The sequence below is a fragment of the Apaloderma vittatum genome, unplaced genomic scaffold, assembly GCF_000703405.1.
Source record: "Apaloderma vittatum isolate BGI_N311 unplaced genomic scaffold, ASM70340v1 scaffold14161, whole genome shotgun sequence".
NCBI lineage: Eukaryota > Metazoa > Chordata > Aves > Trogoniformes > Trogonidae > Apaloderma > Apaloderma vittatum.
In genome coordinates, this window is record NW_009699717.1 from 35523 (window position 1) to 55734 (window position 20212).

Genomic DNA, 20212 nt, shown 5'->3' on the forward strand with positions numbered 1-20212 from the left:
CGTTCTTAGAAACTGAGAGAATTCTTCAAAGATTTTATCGTTATCTCTGCTAACGGTGCCTTCACAGAGTGAGCTATGCAGTTTACAGAAAGGTGACACACAATTATTTCCCATTACCCTAAAATGTGCAATTTAAAGTTAATGTGAATTGTTTTTATCTGTGTATATGCTTCACGCAAAATCCAGATTTCAAGGCAATTAAGATAGTGTTAGTACAAGGTACTCAAGATTCTTTCAAGTTGAAAGCTTGCTTAAGATTAATGTTAAAATTCAGGTTTTATTCTCTTGCCAAAGTACATGCTAGGTAATGGAAGTTAAATATTTGCACTCAGAGGAAAATAGACTCCAGTCATGACACAAACTATGGTTATATTATATAATGTAAATAAACATTGCTTGTTTAATAACTTCTACTGCCTCATTACAAAATAAACTGTTACAATAGTATTGCAAGGCCTTATTATATAAATTATTGATATTTATTATGCTGGCGATTTCCTATCATTATAAACGTGTACGTGAGGTGTTCTTTGTCTCATGAGGTTTGAACACTAACTTAACGTATATGGGCCAAGTCCTTCAACAGTTTAATGAATGACCCACATAAATCACTGTTTCACTACAGCACTTCATACACAAAGAAGGGAGCTTTCTATCACTTGGGTATTTGTATTCTCAGCCAGATGGGGTGCTTTGGTACCCCTGGTTAGAGCAGCCTGGGTGTTGCCCAAACTGAAATGTGGCTGCAGATGGCCCCGCTGGGTCATTACAGCCACTGGAGAGAGCTGGAATGCAGAAATGCTCAAGCCACCTCCCAAACGCGCCTCCTGCTACTCTGCAGGAATTTCCTTGGGGCTAACTCACCCTGGCTCGTAGCCATTTCTACTTTAACTCCTAGCAGGATAAAGACTAGGTAGGACAGCTTATCAGGGCGATGGGAATGAATGGTAGACAGTTCTTTACCTATCTTGACAGGTCTGATTTGTATTTGAATTTTTTTTTCATCTACTTAGAGTAAGTGTTTCTCAAAGAATTACTAAAACACCTTTTCAGTAGTCCTGAAGTAGTAATTGCTTCTCATCTGGGCTTTCTGTATATGATATTAGGTTGATTTCACTTGAGCTTTTGTTCACTTATTTTAAGGTTAAATAAAATACTTGATTTTCAGATCTGGAGATAGTTTTGATTTTTTGCTTAGGATGTTAAAAATTACATTTTAAAGGAAAAAGTCATATAACAGCTGAGAGCTGCATTCAGTGCAGTGCAGTGGCATCAGCATAACCCTTTCCATTTACAGGGCAATTAGATGCTATTCTCCTGCAATTAATGGGCCAAGCGACACTCCCAGTTTATTAGAAGAGGCTTCCTGATAGAAATCTGAGGTCACTGGGATTGATACCGGGACTTATGGAAATGCCCGGATTCTGCAGAGATGCAACTGGGAGAGAAAAGCGGCAGCCCCGGTGCTGTTCCTGCTGCTGTGAGCAGGGCTTGGGTTTGGCTCACTGTGTCTTGGGCTGGATATGAGGAAGCAGCCTCTCTCTCTCTCTCTTTTCTCCCTTTTCATAAAAAGAAGGCAAAGGGTACCAGATGGCATGTGTTACAGAGCTTTTCCTTCACGCAGAGAATTTATTTCCAAGATGTAGAGTTGTGAGGATTCCTTCAGTCATCCCCCTAGAGTCACAGGTTTGGTATCTCGCCAATGGCATGTAATACACTTCCTGGCATGCCGTAGGAGAAGTAAAATTAGTTCAGAACTTCACTTTACAGTTCAGGCGTGCTTTTTTTTTTTTTTTTTTACTGTGTTATTTGACCATGTCTGGAAAAGGATCAGTGTTTAAGATTTATTAACCATTTCATTTCCCAGTTATCTGTAACCCCCCAGTCTGGTAGTAGGTTCGAGCAATTGTCAAAATATGCAAATACTTTGAGTCTTTTTGCTTAATGGCCATATGCAGGTATCACTAATGCTTTATTCTGTTCCTTGGTGTGGACTAAAGTGCTGGGAAGTAGCTGCAAGTGATATTAGGAAAAATCTTTCATCTATGTAGCTTTTTTTTTTTAAGAAAAAAATTGCTATTGGTCAAGTTTATTCTTCAGGAGTTGGGGTTTCTGGGTATAGTTTCAGGATTGCTTTTGTAGACAGAAAAGAAAGAAAATGAACTAGGAAATTCAAGTGAGTAATTATTATAGACTGTTTCCCTTAATAAAGTTTTTGTGTGAATTTAAAACCATGTGAAAAAAACCCATATGAAGGAGTTGTTACAACCCAGTGATTAATGCATACAAATAGATGTTTCTCTCATTTGTAGAATTGAGTGCAACTTAAGTTGAGCATCAAAAGGAAGTTTATCTCAAGGGTCTTCAGCAAAAACTTTATTTAGCTATTGGGACGTGATAATGAAATTATTTTATGGCATTTGCTTCTTAGAGCCTTTCTTCCTTTTTTTTTTTAAACAAAAATTCTTAGTTATATTACATGGGCATGGGTATTTGGTTGGCATTATGAGGAAAACTTCCTGGATTGTGGTGGTTTGTTTTTTTCCCTGTATCTCTCATACATTCCCTGGCTGTTTTGTGGGTGCGCTGCACTGTTATCTCAAGAACAATACAAATCTCGCCATATGCCTATAGCTGAGTGCATGTTTATATGAAAAATGAGATTGTTTCTGTCTTGCTGTAATCCGTGTTTGTACAATTCTTTCAATGTCTTTAATTGTTTTGAACTCTCAAATGAAATGACTTCTAGATAAAATGAGCTTTCAGCTCTCTCCTTTTGTGACAGATTCCAGAGCATCTCTACCTCAAGGCACGTTTGGTCACCATTTTGCCTTTGTGACCCTTCCTAACCTGTACCACTCAGCAGGCTAGCACTAATGTCAGTACTGTTTACTCAGGCAAGACTGATGGCATCCAGGTGGAGTTTCCAGTCCTCTTTTTTCTTTTTTTTTCTTTTTTTCCTTCCCCCTCTTTTCTTTATACAGCCATGGAATGCATAACCAAACCAAAAAGTCAAGCAGCAGGCTATTTTGCAGATCTGCCAGGTCTTTATTTTACAAACTGCTTAACATTGTCGTTTTCTTTTGCATAAACACAGGACAAAAGCTCAAGTCATTGGGAAATGGCATTTTCAGTTTAACTGACATCAGTGGTCTTATGCCACTCTGAGGTGTACTAAGGATCTGGCTTGCAAATCTGAGTTTTTCCCTCCATTTGACCTTTTTGAAATACAGTTTCTTTACATTTTGTGGTGAACTTGTAGTCCTCCCTTCTCACTAAAATACTAACACCAGCCCATTTTCATTTCATTGATTTTATCACTTGTACGCTGGTTTAGTGACACCAGCTTACTAAAATGCCCTTCTCTGTTTTTCTTTCGTTATTTACAGATTTCACCTAGATGAACAAGGTTGTGCAAATTAATGTAAATCAGTCCACTTACAACTTCTGACACTTACGATTTAAGTGCCGAATTACTGTCCTTGACAGCTGAGAGCTGCACAGTTTCTCTCCCTTCTGAGTTTAAGACTGGAATGTAATTCTTGGCAATTAATAATAGATCATTAGAAATACTCTGAAAGTATCCGCAATTGAACTGTAAAAGCAGTGTGACTGATCAGAATTCTACAGGGTGATGCAGCAGCGCCTGTCAGAGAGAGTATTTAACGGCAAGTGCCTGCCTGCCGCTGCTCCATCAGCAACTCCAGCTGGCGTAAAAGCAGGGTAGGACAAGCCCTGTGTCATGTCTTCGGGGACAACCTCTGCAAAGAGCTTAAATACCATTAGGGTGGCAAACCGTGCTGGGTGCTGTTCATAGTCAAGTGCAGGAAGTCCAGTAGAAGCCCCTGCTCAGCTGAGGTTCCGTTTCTTTAATGCACCGAGCGCAGGAGTCTGCCACCGAAATGCAGTATGTCTCTGTCCTTTGGCTCCAGTCAGAGCTCATGCTCTTACCTCACTCCCACATCACAGCAAAGCGAGAGCTGGTTTCCAAACCTTGAACCCTAGCTCGATGCCGAGACCTGTGTAGGTTCCTTGAGCAACTGAACAGATGCAGCTCCTGGAATTTTAGAACAAGCTGAATTAATTATTTGTCCATTCAGAAAAGACTGACTTTTTGTCAGCAGGTGCAGATCTCTAGGGATGAGATTCTTAAATATGTTTTGCTTCTTCCCATTGGTCTTGGAAGTGATTTTCTTTTTGCTGACAGTAGGAGCGCTGTGAAACACTCGGTCGTTCTGTGCTCACCTGGATAGTGCTGCACCATCTCGTGACCCTGCCACTGAGGATGTGTGCGCTGATGGCCTAGTGCTGAGGTGATAAACTAAGTACTTCAAAAATAATGGTTTCCCTTAAGTTTAAAACTGGAGAACAGCAAAATATCAGTGACTTTGTTTCTAGTTAGAATTACAGAGCTGGTTTAAACATAGGCGAGTCCTCCATTGTCTGTTTAGAAGCTGAACTTCCCTGCAGTAGCAAAAGCTTATTTGTTGTGGCTCTTTTCTTATGAAAGTGAATTGCAGCTCGTTTTGTTGTATTTATGGCAGACTATTGAAATATTAAGCAAGAACTCATTTTTGTGAGGGTTCATAAATAGCATTCATGGACTTGTTACAAAGTGCCCATCCAAGAAAACAGTGTAGATACTTAAAAGTATCAAACTAAAATTCATTTACTACAGAACATCACAGTGACTTGCTATAACTTACTGTATTTTTGTGCAAGAACACAATCACTGTTAGTGCTTTTATTGCTGACAAAATACTGGGATCTAATTTTAAATGTGCTTTTAAGGGAATTTAAACTAAGAAATCTGTATTTTATGACATTGCTTTGATGTGGTAGTGTTTTCTTCAATATATTTGGAGGCAAGAGAGAAGGAGGGGAGGAAAGGTAGTGCTTGATGAAGTTAATCTTCCTAGGCCCCACGTATTGGCATTTCTGTAGAGGACTGTGCAGAGCTATGCAGAGTATCTGCGTTAGATAACTGTTGTGCTAAAAAATCAGTTCATTCAAGCTTCATTCTTTTGAATGTATGATTTTCAAAACTTTGCAAAAGGTTAACTAATGGCGCAGTACCACTAGGCCACCTGACTGTGAGCAGCCCTTAGCAGGGCAGCCCAGGGTGCTGTCTTGCTTCTGCAAATAGGGCAAACCCCACTGCACAGCCCAGAGGGAGGAGAGACGGAATCACCTGCCTGTGGTCACACAAGCGTGCGGCAGAACGTTGGAAATACAGTCCAGGTCTCTCAAGTCTGTGGTCAGCAGTTAATCCTCTAGGCCAAATTCCTTGGAAAACTATGATAAACGTATATAAATCTGAAGATATTTCAGCTTAAACTTGCATCATAAGGTCTTGCTTTGCTATATAACGAACGATTCAAAAGCTTTTGCTGTTGAATGCTGCTGAGTGAATGACCTTTTGACATGTAAGACTGATTCAGAAAATGTTTCTCCAAAAGTTACATGGTTACTTGCGATGCTAAAATGGACACTTTCACCAAAGATAAGAAATGTCTGGTTTCATTGCTACCTCAGGACTTCAAAAAAAAAAAAATTAAAATTACACCAATAAAAAGGTCTTGCATCATGCCTAAGGTCATTAGCATCTGGCTTTGGGAAGCTGCCAAAGGGAATGAATTTCAAAGGCTGAGACTATTAGTTGAGAGCCTGCCAGTCCCAGGAGATCTTACCTCAGTCTTAGAGCAAGAGCTTCCTGGCAGACCTTAATAGCTGTGACAGTACTTTCAGAGCGAGGATATCACTTACGACTGAGTCTAGAACTGCATAGGTCTTGGAAGAAACTTTTCTAGCACAGTGGATGGCTCCAGGAAGTCCCTGGAACCCGGCGAACGGCCGGCGTGCAGGTGTTGCCGGCTCACATTGGTTCTCTCTGCTCCGGGGGAAAACAGATGCTTTTCTGCACCTGCTCTACTTTCAGCCCAGCTAAGAAGAATGCACTGCATTAATCTTGTACAGAGGTGACCAAGGCAAGGTGAATCTGCATGGTCTCTTCACCAGCCATAAACAGGCAGCTCTCGAGGTGAGCGCTGTGTTACATAAACCTATAAGCCAAGAATAGTCAGCACATATGCAGAGCAGGCACCGCTTCTGCTCAGCCCTCCAAGTACTTCTCCAGCCAAAAACTCCAATCTCCTTTAGCTGATCTGAAATGAGTCACAGTCAGATTGTTTCATCAAGCCCCCTGTCTTTGTCAGGCACTGAGAAACAGATCTGTGACTGAGTGTTATCTGCCTGTTAATGTGACACTGCAGTTCAAAATGGGTGCATGTGCCTTCCAGCAACTTTTACAAACACAGTCTTGATGACAGAAGAATGCAGACTTTTCTGGGGTACAAACAGCTGCCCAGGGGTGTGCTCTGGTGCACATCCATTAATTTTAAAAGGGGAGAGTGTGTGTGTTTCAGCATCTAAATAAAAGCAAAAAGAACTTTGTCTGAGAAGCTTGAAGGAGGTGAACTTCCCCCCCAAAACAAACCCTAATAAATAAATAAAGCACACCTGGAAGTCAAACACATCTGTGGTGTAATTCCTTTTCTTCAGTGTTTTGAGTCCCTTTTCCAGTGTACTATTGCAGGCATTGTCAATTATTGTCCCCAGACAACAGAAAGCTGGTGTCCTCATGTTGTTATTGACAGAAATGTGAAATGCAGTGATTACAGTACATAGAGATCCTTGGTTTCTTTTACAGATGGTAGAATAAGTGAGCATAAGCACAAAGGTATTTAATGGTTCACCAAAACCTATCTTGCTTTACTTTCAAGTTCGCTATTCTTAATAGACCGTTGATAATCCAGGTGTAATTGAAAGAAGTGCCTAAAATCACTTGCATGGCTGTGTAAGTGGACAGAGAAATATGTGACATTTGTTCCAATAGTGTATCAGTTCTGCTGTACATAAAGAGATGAAATCTGTCTTCTACAAATAAAAAACATCACTGCTCCACAGAGATAAAATGTTGGCATTTAAAACTTAACCTGTGGCTCATCACTCTTCTACGTGAGATCATTGCACAGCAGAATGAATTTTGCAAAACATAGTACAGATAGTTTTAAAACAGGATGGATTACTGTCTTGCTTTAACCTCAGTAATGATGACTGGAAGCTGTTCCACCATGTGGAAGTGAAAGTTGATAGGTTTCAGTTCAATTCCCATATGGATTCTGTTTAGCTCTCACATGGGAAGGTATACACATTGCTGAAACTGCCATCTTTTGTTGTTGTTGTTCTTTTATTATTATTTTTTCCTGCTAAATGAGCATATATTCAGCAGGATCAGGGAAAGCAAGGATTTGAGTCAGCGGTGAAAAGAGAACATGTTTTTGTAGAGTTACTCTCTAGAGCTAGACTGGGGTGGTAGGTGAGACAGGGCAGTGGGAAAGCCTACACACCTCGTCGCACTCTGCACGCCCCTCAAATGTCTATTTGATGCCTTTCCTCAACAGCTAAAATAAGACATAACTTTAAATATCTGCTTGTGCTATCATGGGGCCTGTGCTGTCTGAGGAGCCAGAGAAATTTGTGCAAGAAGTAGAGAAAATCTTTCCTGCCTATGGTTGAGATTTTTTTCATCTGGTTTTTAATTGCAAGTTCAGTGACATCCTTTGTGAAGTTTCATCTGTAGATTGAAAATGTAAGTGACACATAAGTCACTTAAGATTGTTAATGTTCTTAAAATACTTATTATGCTTAAACTTAACTTGAAAGGAACCATCTGAATCTGAAACTTTTTCGACACACGTTAAGCAGTTTGGCCTGAATGAAATTATGAAGAGCTACTCAGATACTTACTTTATTTTTTTCCAAATGATGCTTGGAAAATAACTGCCACATAATGTTAAAGTTAATTGTTTTTAAAAATGCAATGATTATAAATTAAATGCAGTGATTGTACATTAAGAAAAATAAATAATAAGTACTTCTAAGTAAGTTAAAAGATCAATGCAAATGTCACTCCTGCTATGCAGCCTGAACTGCTTGGTGCGAGGTGCTGGCATTGGTAATTGGGGGCGCTTTTGCCTAAAGCAGCCCAGCAGGATGCTGGACCTGACGTCCCCTCTGTGTTCCCTGAGTGTCTGCTTGAGTGATGCTTGGGCTTCCTGGGAAAGAGCTGTAGGAGTTCAGAGAGAAGGAGCAACCGCTCTGTAATATGGATGTCTGTCTTTTCCCAAGATTACTGTTATTTTATTGGCTCATTTATTTATCAGTTTCAAAGTTAACTGGGCGTTCAAAGCTTGGCAGAGATGGTAAGAGGCCAGCTGGTAATTTCCATTCCTGGATAGAGTTGTTAGTCACCTGAAGTTTGCAAACTACAGGTCTTTGATAAAAACTCATTGTTTCATATTACACTTGTTTACTAGAAAGATAATAAAGTAGGTATCTGCTGTACTCCTAATCACAACTGTTGTTTACTTCGGCTCATTTCACCAGTTTTTCTAATTATGACTGGCTAGGTGTGATGCAACACTTTAATTGGGAAGTAAAATGAGCAGTGTGTTCCACTGCTAATGGCTGGGCTGTAAAGAATAGTTTCTAATTCAACTAAAGAAGCACCAAATACTGGCTTTCTAACAGCTTATTTGCATCACAAAATCTGTATTTAGAAGTAGCTTGCATCCCTCCTCCCCTGTAAGCATGTGTTTCTCGTTCTGTGAGGCTGATGCTTCACAATGAATGTCATCCAGATAAAGTAGTTTGGCACATGAAGAAAGCATCATGATAAACAGAATACACAATTTCTGTGGCTAGAAATGAGTTTTTAGAGATTTCTAAAGACGCTGATTTTTTTAATAGACGTGTTGCAGACGCTCCGCTGTTTCTCTTCACTGGCCGGTGTAATATGATGGTTCTGCACAAAGGCATTTCTTTCTAAGTCTATAGAGGAAGAGTTTGTACAGGCAGGGATTGTACCTATCCTCTGCTATTTTTGTAAACAGCAATTGTCACCTTGCTTGCTAAAATGGAAGTCAGAAGAAAATGCTATTCTTGAGGAGGATGAAGCCACAGGACTGACTGAATGACAGGCTGGCTTTGTCGCAGGTTTGTTAAATAACTTTGGGTAAATCACAAATTTACTAGTTTGTAGAAGGGAGATAATGCTAAGCTTACAAGGAGGGTTGTGATGTTTTGTCAGTGTTTTTTTTAATAAAGTGTGTTGAAATTACTTGAAAAGACTGGCCTCGGAGATATATGGAATTTATTACAGATCTGATATAAATTGCATTTCTTGGAACTAAACTGCTTTATGTTGATGAAGATTTGAATATGTTTGGAACACAAAAAGCCATTTCCTTCTTAACAGTCCTTCTTTACTATAGAAAAAAATTAAAGATCACACCAGGTATTTAATTTCTATTTAAAATTGCAACATTTATCCGTATCACCCTCTCATTTTAGCGTGAATGATTTCAAAAGAAGATAGTACTAAATGCTCATGTTGAGCCTGTTGTTTCTTCCCTGTTCAGATTGTTGTCTAATCCAGGTTTAGTGAGAGTCACAGAGGCTGGATGCCAGCTGCATCTCCTGCTTGTAGGAGAGACAGTTCCAAAAGAATATTCTCTTAATAATCTGTTGGGCAAGCTGCATATGGTAGAGCCGTATTTGGGTGAAGAGTTTAATGCAGAAAAATTTATGACAAGCTGGGGGCTTTGGAGCAAGGCATGTGGCCGGACTAATAAAACTGTCTCACAGCTACTGCTTGAGGGCTTGATCCTGCTTCCCTTGAATCAAGGGACACAAGCCACGTTGGCCATGCAAAGGCAGGATAAAGCCCTTTAGCTTGTGGAGACCCTCAGCAGGAGGGGACACCTGTCCAAGCCATTGAAAAAGGCATCAAAAGTAATCCTGAACTCCCATTAACCCCATGCTGCTCCAGTACAGTCTGTTCCAGTATAGTCTCCTTCACATCCTATGGGGCAATGACCATTCAGCTCTTCTCTATAGGAGCCTCAGGCTCCTTCCTAGCACCACTGTACGGTTTATTTTAACATTAGGACAACATAAAAGAGAAAAGGAGGTTTGTGAAAAGTCACACAAACGAGGTGTGTGTTCAGTATACCTGAAGGCTCGTTACTTCCTTGTGATAATCCTGCCAGCCCTCCTTCTTCAATCACTTCTGTGTCCGTCTGGCAGTCAGCTTCCTGCAGATACTGTACCCCAAACCACGGCTCCATAAGAGACTTCTGTTTTACACCTGCCATCCTTCTTTAATTGTATGATTTCGCACCTTGTTCTAGGCCTGGCGCTCCTCCAGGCAATTCCCAAGCGTCCACTAAAAAGTGGTTGGTCTTGAAGCACTTTTCTTCTTTTCCACCTTTCATGCTATGCATACTCCTCTATTATTTTAAACCAGGGTACTAATGGAGGGAAAACGCTGGTAACCAGTCTAGTGCTTCAAAATTATTAACAGGGCAACTCTCGTCTAACCCTAAAATAGGCTTGTGCTTGTTCAACTGCATTGCAAGCAGCATGGATACTAAAAGCTCAAGGACTCAGTAGCCAACAGAACACTTGTTCGTAGCAGCATTGTGTTTCTTGAATTGCTTCTACCTGTTGCAACGTTCATCCATTCCCACAAGTTATTTAGTTCCCAAAGTTGCTAGCCCTCTAAATGAGCATCCCAGCCACTTTACCCAAGTCTAGCGTCCAGATCACCCAGATAGATACAGCTTGAGCTGACAAGGAGTTTAGTTCCAGTCTGAATGCATTTAAGCTTGTAATTTCCAGTATAAAAGTCTGTTATTAATGCTGCCTAAGAATACCAGGCAGCAGAGAGATTCCGTTTTTTCTGCATAAGCAGTCTCCTGTCGGAAAGCTCAGTGAGACGGGGATTGGCAGGAGGAGGGAAGGGGCTGGAAAGCCTGGGTAAGTGGAGAAGGGCTCTGTGCTGGAAGGCTGCTCTGTGTCCTGGGTTCAGAGGAAGGCAAAGTGGTGAGGGGGTGAGAGGAGGGGAACTGTGGAGACCACCTGGGCGATGGGGCAGGGCAGCCTTGGAAAATAAATGGGAGCTCACGGCAGATGCCGATTCCTCGGCCAGCTATTCTTGGCAATGAATTGAAAGGTTAAAGCGAGAAAGAGATATATTTATTTATATATACATGCATGTGTGTATATATGTATGTATGTATTTTAGTTTTAAAAGCATTATTTCCAGTTTTTCAGTTATTTCAAAGGTTGCCTGTATTGGAGGTGCTACGATCGCTCAAAGCTTCACAGAGACGATCTATTATTGCTTATATCACAGGAATGCCCAGAGGCCTCTTGTAGGGACAAAGCCTCGTTGTGTCAGATGTTATGGAAACATTGTGTATATCTTTGATTCATAGTGGGTTTTTAATCATCCTTAATAGTTTAATATTTTTTTCCCATCAGTTAATTCAGTTTTCAAGCTCTGAAAGCAGCTTTTACACAGCATTTGTAGGTTCTGGCAACAATTTCTACAGGTTGCTACAGCCACCTTTACGTACTATTTCTATACACTACCATTGGCAAATGCCAAAAGCAGGCAATAAAACTAGATATAAGTGATTCTGAGAATGTATCACAGTGGTAGATTCAAGCAGTAACTGAAAAGAGTAGAAAAAACAGACTTTTTTTCTTTCTGAAGTAATCCTAGAATTGAAATGTCCTTTTACTAGCAAAGTATTTAGACATTCTGTGACCAAGAGTGAGTGAGAATAAGGTAATGAAAACACTGAACATCGTTTGGAAAAATTCAGTGTAACATTTCCAGTAAAGTATTGTCGGGTTTAGATTATTTTTTTTTTTCCCCAAGAACTGTAAGATCTGTCCTAGCTGCTGATACAGTTTTTGGAGTAATATAATAGACACTAGGTTGACTGTACAGCGTCAAGTTGTCCTATTTAGCAGACAAGCAGTGGGATAGTTGCTCACACCATTTAGCAACAAACTCTGCAAATAGTCTTTGGAAGTCACTGAGACTATTCATGTGTTTTAAACAAGTGCTGCTGTGAAATTTGGGCTTTGCTGAGGAGTGGTATTTTTATTAATTATGTGAATGCGGGAACTTTAATTTTTTTCAGCATAATAAAATAGCATATGCTATGCACAAATGTTGGAAGACGCTTGAACTGTGGCTACATAAAATGATGGTTTGTGTTGTTTATTCTTGTGTTAGCCAGAATTCCAGAATTTTTGCTAAAGCCTCTCACATCATCAAGGTATATCCAAAGCTACCACCAACTAGCCCGGCAACTTTCGCTGCAAGTTTTCACGTATTATCCTTCTGCACTCCAGTTCTAAAGTGTTATCTCCCTTGTCTATAGCCAAAAGCTACTAACTTGGAACAAAGTTCAATCAAGACCCAAACATAATGAAGAAGGAGAAATCACAAAAGATGGAGTTAATGGCTGCAGCTACCGCTGTGGATCCTTTTGCCACAGGCTCTGAAAGTCTGGAAAATTAATCAAAGTTCAATCAAGGATGTATGATATTGCGGCGGCTGCAGCGGCAGCGTCTGGTGTCACCTGGGAGCTGTCCATTAAACCCGGCTCCCTGCAAAGCCTCCTCCTATCGATGTGCTCTCCTGGTCGAAGAGGGTAGCCAGGTGCTACTCCAGGACATTGCAATGCCTTCGGCTTCCACTCCTGGGTAAACTCCAGAAGTTCAACATGTATTTTAGACAGAAAAAACCAAAACAAGCCCAAAACAGGTGCGTGTCTGGAGTAAGGTAATAAGAGAGGCAGTTTTAAAGGAATCTGCTAAGTGGAGGATAGGTGACTCCTCCGAGAAAGTTTTTGTGAAATATCACTATAAAATAGGAACTGAAATTTCTTCCTCCCAACCAGTGAGAAAGGGATGTAGATGGGAAAAGGTAACTGAGAATAAAAGTTTTGGCTAAAGCATAAAGTTGTAAGAAAGTCTTCAGCAAGGTGGGAGAGCTGGTAAACGTGCCTCTGTAATAAATACTGATTGTCCTAGTGTGTAAGTGCACTCCAGGCATTGTTGTTAAACTCAACCATTTGGTCAGAAAATTTTTAGCTAATGAACTTGGAAAAAAATCATCTGCAGATGACTGTAGTAATTTTTTTTTTCAATAATTCTTTATCAAAAATTATTTTTAAAATGTAGAATATTTTGGGTTTATTTCACTGCCTGCAAAAAAAAGTGTCCTGTGTGATGTTTGATTTAAAACTTGACAACACTTGTAAGCAGGGGAAATTAATCTTTCATTTTATCAGTCTGCCACTGAGACATGTCCTAGTCATCTCTCTAATACTCTTAACACTCCCATGAAACAAAGCAAAATTGCCACCACTGGTATTATTGCTGGGTTACTCATCGGTTATTATTTGCCATAGTTTAAATGATTGAAAACCACCACATGGTATTAAAGAACAAGAAGGACAGAAAAAAAAACGAAGAAAAAAAAACACAGCCAAAAGGAAGGAAAATGCTGGAGGCTGTGAAAGTAACTCTGAAGCTCCCTGCTGTAGGTGAAGTATCTCCTGTGCTGGTAGGACTCAGTGTCTTTGCGAAAAACTCAGGAGTGTCACTGTTTCAGGCATCGTACTGGCAACCCTCCTTTTCTTTAACTGTGTGAATGTGAGTGGCTACCAGTCCTGTGGCAAGCTTTTTCTTCTGACTTTGACACACCTCTGGCCCGATGTCACACCCTTTGGCCCGCGGGCACGAACGTGGTTCCCGACTGTTCCTCTTATAACAGCACGAAGTCTCTGGAATCGTGTCTCGGCCCTTTCAATCAGATAGCACACACACACATCTGTCTTCCCATTGTGTTTCTGCCTGGTTCATCAGTATATCTGAACTGAAATTACTGGGGTGGGTTGGTTTTTTTTTGATAAACCATTAGTGTTAGGAAGGGGGTAGACTTTTTTTGTTAATTACTAAATCTCAGTGACAGACAAAATCTACCTGTTAAAACTTGTGTCGTAATTTGAGGATTAAATACTGCACCTCTGAGAAACATCAGTATCAACACTGATTTACTTTAAGAGACTGAACATTTTTAGGAGCTGCAGTTTGACAAAGTAGATTCCTTAATAACAGAGTTAGCGATTAAATGTTTTAAACTCCTCGCATGACTTGCAAGCGGAGAGGGCAGTGGGTAGAATTGTGCAGAAATGGGAATGTGCAGGCAATGCAGCTCCCACCTTAGTGCCTGACAGCAAAAGACTTCAAACGCTCGTTATTGTTTGGTTATTAGATAATACTTGAAAATGGCATTTCACTTGATAACACCTTCCTCGTGTAGCCCAAAGGTTTGCAGGTTCCTGGTCTCTGCGAGCCCACCTCAGACTGGGCTGAGCGGGCAGAGCTGCTGGGAACACTCGGGTGTCTCGTCCTCGCTCCCGCCTCACTCCCTGGAGCGGTAGCTCCAGCTGCCTGGGTATCCAGGCGTAGGACATTGACATATGACAAAATGATGCAGTCTCTTGCTATCCATTGAGATGGAAGCGGCATACTTCATTGTAGTTTTAAAAAAACGTACAAAGGTAGAGAATAGAACCAGTGGGTAAGCCAGTTTTCTTTCTCACAGCCCGAGGTAGGGGGGAGGGAGCAAAAATGTCCTTTAGTATATTTCTAAAACTGTTTTGATTCGGGCAAGTTACTTTAAATATGCTTCCTTTGGGTAGCAATGTGTTGCAATTCATGTTTTTGTAACAACTTTGCCAATCTTGATATTCACTTCGTGTATATATACAAAATGTTTCTATTTCTGCATTTTTCAATAAATACATTTCTAGGGGTTAGACAACTTCACAGTTAGTGCTTTTCTGGCCTATTTTCATGCTTCAGTTACAAATACAGATTTGGACTGTGAGCTCCTCTTCTTGCAGATTGATTTTTGTTGAGGTTGATCTGCTTTACGAAATATTTTAAAGATTATAATGTCACTGTGTAAGCTCTTTATAATTTATTTTCTTGTACTCTTCGGTTGCACATATTGAAATCCAGGTATAATAAGCTAGTATCCAAGCTACTAAGCAAGAAGGTGAAATGTAATGTTAACGTTATAAACTGGTGAGTTTGAAAATGGCTGATAGCTTAGCAGGATGCTCCAGGCTTCACATTGGGTCAGATGGCATTTGCTGAAAACCAGAGGAGGGTGGAGAGAGTAGAAAAAAAATAATGTTGCTAGTAGACCAGATACGTGTGTTAGACTCATTAAGACTATGAGTTGTAAGGCTCTCTAAAAGGAGCTACTAAACCTATCTAAAGAGTAGATAAAGCTGTTCAAAACTGCAAAGTAGAGTGTACTGGCAAGTAAATGCTGAAAGGTCCTGGAATTAAATCATAAACATTCAACATAAAGGCCCAGTTTTCACAAAACTGGGTGATTTCACCATTATAGCATATATGAACAATGGATTAACTCTACTGCTTTCCTTAGGGGAGAGAAAGTGCTGTATTCATCTGTTTGCTAAAAGTTGTGTTATCTTTTCTGCTCAGTGCAAAACAGCATTAAAGGGAAGAAACGGAAATGCTGGAAGGTAAGCGAGTGGAGTAGAGTAATATTTAAAGTGCCTTAATGCTATTGAAAAGTCAAATGGGCCAGTGTATCCATTCTGGTGATCCTGAGACATCTGCAAACAGATTTAAGCAAAGAATGAAAATTGGAGAATCAAAATATACAATTATAGAAATCATTGGAAGCAAGGGAAGGCTTTGGAAGGAGAATCATCCACAGGACCACCTCAGCTAGTGAAGAGATTAATAAAATATGACATGAATAAATGTAGTGATTAGCACAGAGAAGTCAAAATAAGTCTTTTGGTTTATTCTGTTTCATATTTTAAAGCAACATTTTTCAAACCCAGTATATTAAAAAGCTTTTTCTGTGCAATGCATAATTAAGCTATGTTGATATAATTAAGCTATATGGTACCATTCATGCTGAGAACGTGGCCTTGAAAAAGGATGCAACATTAAAAAAAAACCCCAACTATATTAGATAGTAAACTTTTATAGAATCATATTTTTCAAAGACAAATGCATTGTGGCATAAAGCTTAACTAATAAACATTTCAAAGAAACTTGCTCTTCAGGCAGGTCTTTTCATAACAGTTAATGGCAGGATTTCCTGATCCTTGTGACTATTTCACTGGAGAAGACACTTTCACAGGGGTGGATCAGTGTTACAGCCTGGCATTGGTGATGTCTTTCTGGGTCTGCTGTATACACTATTTTAAATATTAGCATTTTGTAATGGCCAGTGATCAATTAACTTCACTGCTATTTTGAGCTACAGAAGAAAAGTAATGCAGTGAACAGTTAGATGAAAATTAGTGCTGAAGCAGGGGTACAAATGCAAATAGTATTAAATAAACTTCTTACTTTTTTGGGTTCTTTTTGTCTAATTGCACTAAAAGGGATGTAAATAGCAAGACAGGGATCAGCATTGGAACTCTGGTTAAACTGTTAGCGGGAAACAGTTTTGGACACTTATAGCCCAGTATTATCTTCTGATATTCCCACCTTACAAAACCAGCATGCCTGGAAATACTGAACAAAGATTTGGCTTTCTCTGTTGCTTAGATATCTGGAGTGTCCTACCTGACCTTCCATGGATCTTAGGAAAATTTATCAAGTACTCTATGGCCTCAGCAGGCCTATTTGTAGTGTGATTAGTGCTCAAAAGGTATGCAAGTTGTTTGAAATCCACATCTGGGTGATGTCTTGCTGACAGGATCTCAGTTCTTCTCATTTTCAAGGTCTGTTTCCCCTTGCCTCTCCTACCTCCCCAAAATCTTGTGTCCCTTCAGTCCTGGGCAGCAATTCCTACTCCTGCTGGCTTTTCTCCCTGCAAGGTGACCCAGTGCCCATCTGCATGATCGCGGGGCTGCCCATGACTTCACGTGCCTTCTGAGAGGTGAGGTGTTTAACCCGTGCATCTCTCCAAGGCGATAAGTGAGCAGAGCATTAAATTAGCGCTAAGGTCTTTGCAACCCTGATTTAAGTAAGAGGGACATAGTGTATTATGTGTTTGTAGTTCAGGCCAGGCAGGCAGGACATGGAGGTTAATGCTGTTTTGCAGCTAGCTCAGGTAGAATCGTGAAGCAAGCAGCACGTGGCTGGGGAACTTAACGTGCCCATTTGCCAAGGCGATGCAGCAGCAAAGACCCAAACCTCATCCTGATGTTTAATCAGTGCTCCATTAGTTTCTTGATATTCTTTTCAGATTTTTTTTCTTATTATTTTTGGAATCAAACACCAAAATTCAGGCCATGATTGAAATTTAAAGGTTAGAAGATATCTTTTCCTGGGGGTTCTGTTCTGCTTTTGTCCTGTATCACCCTGGCTCAGTTGTAGTGGTTCACATTTTTTAAGCATCCTAGGTAATAAAATCAGGTAACAGCAGCAGCTTTTTGTTATAGTTAGTTCCATATGTTGGAACTCTTCTCAAAACTATGACTACTCTTGTATTTGGTTAGTAGTTCTAGCACTTCACAATCTGCCCTACTTCCACTTCCATTCATGCTGCTCTGAACACACAGGCTGAGACACGGAGAAGAAGAAACAGGCTGGGGCAGGTGGGAGGAGAAAGCAGCTTTCCTTGGGCTGTGTCATTATGCTGTGATTCTGGGTATTTACATTGTGAGTTACGTGGAGTTGAGACCTGGGGAGCCCTTTCCTTTCCCCTCAGCACTGTCTCTGAGAACACAGTAAGATGCTGTAAGCTTCTTCAGGGAGCTTACAGCTCAAATAGATTTTTTAAAAAATAGAATAAAAATTAGAAGCAAGGAATAGAGATCTGAAGTAACTTGCCCGAGGTCAAATAGCAACTCAGTGGCAGAGCCCCAAATGAAGCCCAAGCGCTCTGGCTCAGTCCTGGTGCCCTGTCCCATTGCCTGTTTCTTTCCTCAAGAATCTGGTTTCCCATTACATTTTAATACTGAAAGAGCAGTTACTGGAGTCACCTTGTAGTTTCCATTTTGGTCATTCTTTAAGACATATCTCTAACTGTTCTGTAGAAGCAAGCTTGAACTATCAGCTGAAATTTCTGAAAACACTGTTACTGTGCCAGTATTTCTTTAAAAGTTGACCTATAGATACAAACTGTGCCTTGCACGTGTCACATTATGTTAGAGGTTGTTGGATTTTACAAAAAGGTGCACAAATAGTAGAATGTGGAAAAATTGCTAATCAGCAATAGTGAATAGTTTAAAAAGAGCAAGACATGAATATGTTCCCATAAAATATTAATTGAAAAAGCTCAAATAATGAAAATAATGCTTACAATAAAAGACTATTAGTAGATAATTAATTAAGAAAAAATAAATTGTTTTAATTCTTTTTCTCTGGATAGCTAGCCCATTTAATAAAAATTATCATCTTCCAGGCAAAGAGCAGATAGCTAGTAAATAGGTTTTTCCTGGGAACTGGCTGGACGTGAGAGCAGCTCTCCACACGTCTAAGTTTTAGTCACTTACCATTTTGAAGTCAATTCAGAGCTCCTGACAGTTTATGTAACCTTAAGCCACTCTTCCCACTTTTGTTGCAGAATTCTCAATCAGGTAGATTCCTTTTTAGTTACGTTGCTGCTTATTTCATTAAGAAGGAAACATACATTTTAGTAAGGAGGTCTGCCTTTGGCTTTGAGGTATCATCATGAGCGAGCAGTTGGATTTTTGCCCTCAGCACGGAACACATGCTTTGAGAACACCACAATTAAGAATCACCTCAGATAGCCACAACATCTCAGGCACTTCTTCCTACAGCTTACAAGACCGCTGATAACCCGTGTGTGACTGTCCTGTATGCCCAAGCGAGAAGTGCCCGGGGTGTTGCAAGGGCAGAGGTGGTGCTGGAGCCCCCATGTAGAGCTCTGCTGGAGGAGGACCAAGATGTGGCTGACTCTTCACGCACTTCTGTGGTTTTTGGCAGAAGTACCTGGCAGACTGTACTACAAAACTAAATCCCCCTCTCTGATTTTCAGCGTCGTTCAGTAGCTCGGTGGGAGAGAAAAGGTATAAGGCAGAGAAACCTGAGGCTTTAGGGAAAGTGTATGCTTCACGTCGTGCTCTTTGGGACCAGATTCTGGTATCGCATTGGCTTTGTCCGGGCCTGGTTCCAGCTACTGCTGTGGAGGTAACATTAACTGCGCTTCAGTATCTGGTAAGAGGTAGATCAGGTTCTCAATCATTGTGCATGTATCTAGCAAACAGTAAATAGGATTAGGAGAAGTCAACAAATTAACCAACAATAATAATATGTTAGCTGTCTTCTCCCTACAGCCACCTGATTTCCTGCTGCCTTTCCTATGGGATTACAGGTATTCATCTGGTCAAATATTGTCCTGGTATGTTCCTACAAGGATTCCCACTGAGTTCCATGTGACTTGCTCATGTCTGTCTCTGGGCGTAGTGTAGCATATTCCTGGTTAAGGCGAGTGCCAAGAAATTGTCTACGGTAGAGACAAAAGTAGAACAGAGAGGAGGGGAGAAGTGTTTTGTTTGGGGTATTGTTTTTTTTTAAATAGGTGAGAAGTGACTATGACAAAAATCCTGCTTTAACTCATGAATGCAACCCAACACCTGAATAACTGAAACCAGATTTTGCCCCAATTACTGGAAAGTAATTCTTCTGCTGTCTTTATGACCTGTATTTCTCTTAATAGGAAGCTTCAACTTCATAAAAAGAAATAAAATGCAGCCCTAACTCTAAAGTAAGTTGATAGGGGGAAATGTTTTAACTTTAAAAAATACACACCCCACTCGGTGAACCTTTGAGACCTACAAATGTTTAAAAAGAAAAAAGTAAAGCCCCATGGCAGCTGCAATTTGGAAAACAACATTCTGCCGCTAAAAATGAGTAATTTTAATCATAAGTACCTCATAGCTTATTCGCAGATAGTTGTACACTCTGAGAAGAAGAGGAGAAAAAGAAAAAAAAACCCCACCCTGTAATAGGCCTTAGGTCAGCTGCATTGATTTAATGCATTACTTAGGCTGCCAGAGCAGAGGTAGAATCTCCTCGCGCTGCATTAGGAGCGCCTCAAGCCTCCGTGACTCCTTTTGATCAAATCTCTGTGAAAGATGAGTGTCATGCCCTCTTCCAGCCAGCTGTGAGGGGACTGCCCTGCGACTGGAGGAGCACGCTGGAGCACAGCACTGCGGGGCAGCGAGGTGAGGGCTGGCTGCAGAGGTGAGAGGCAGACACAACTTCGTACTGTAGGTCTGGAGAACACCAAGGGGGAGGATCTTATTTCACT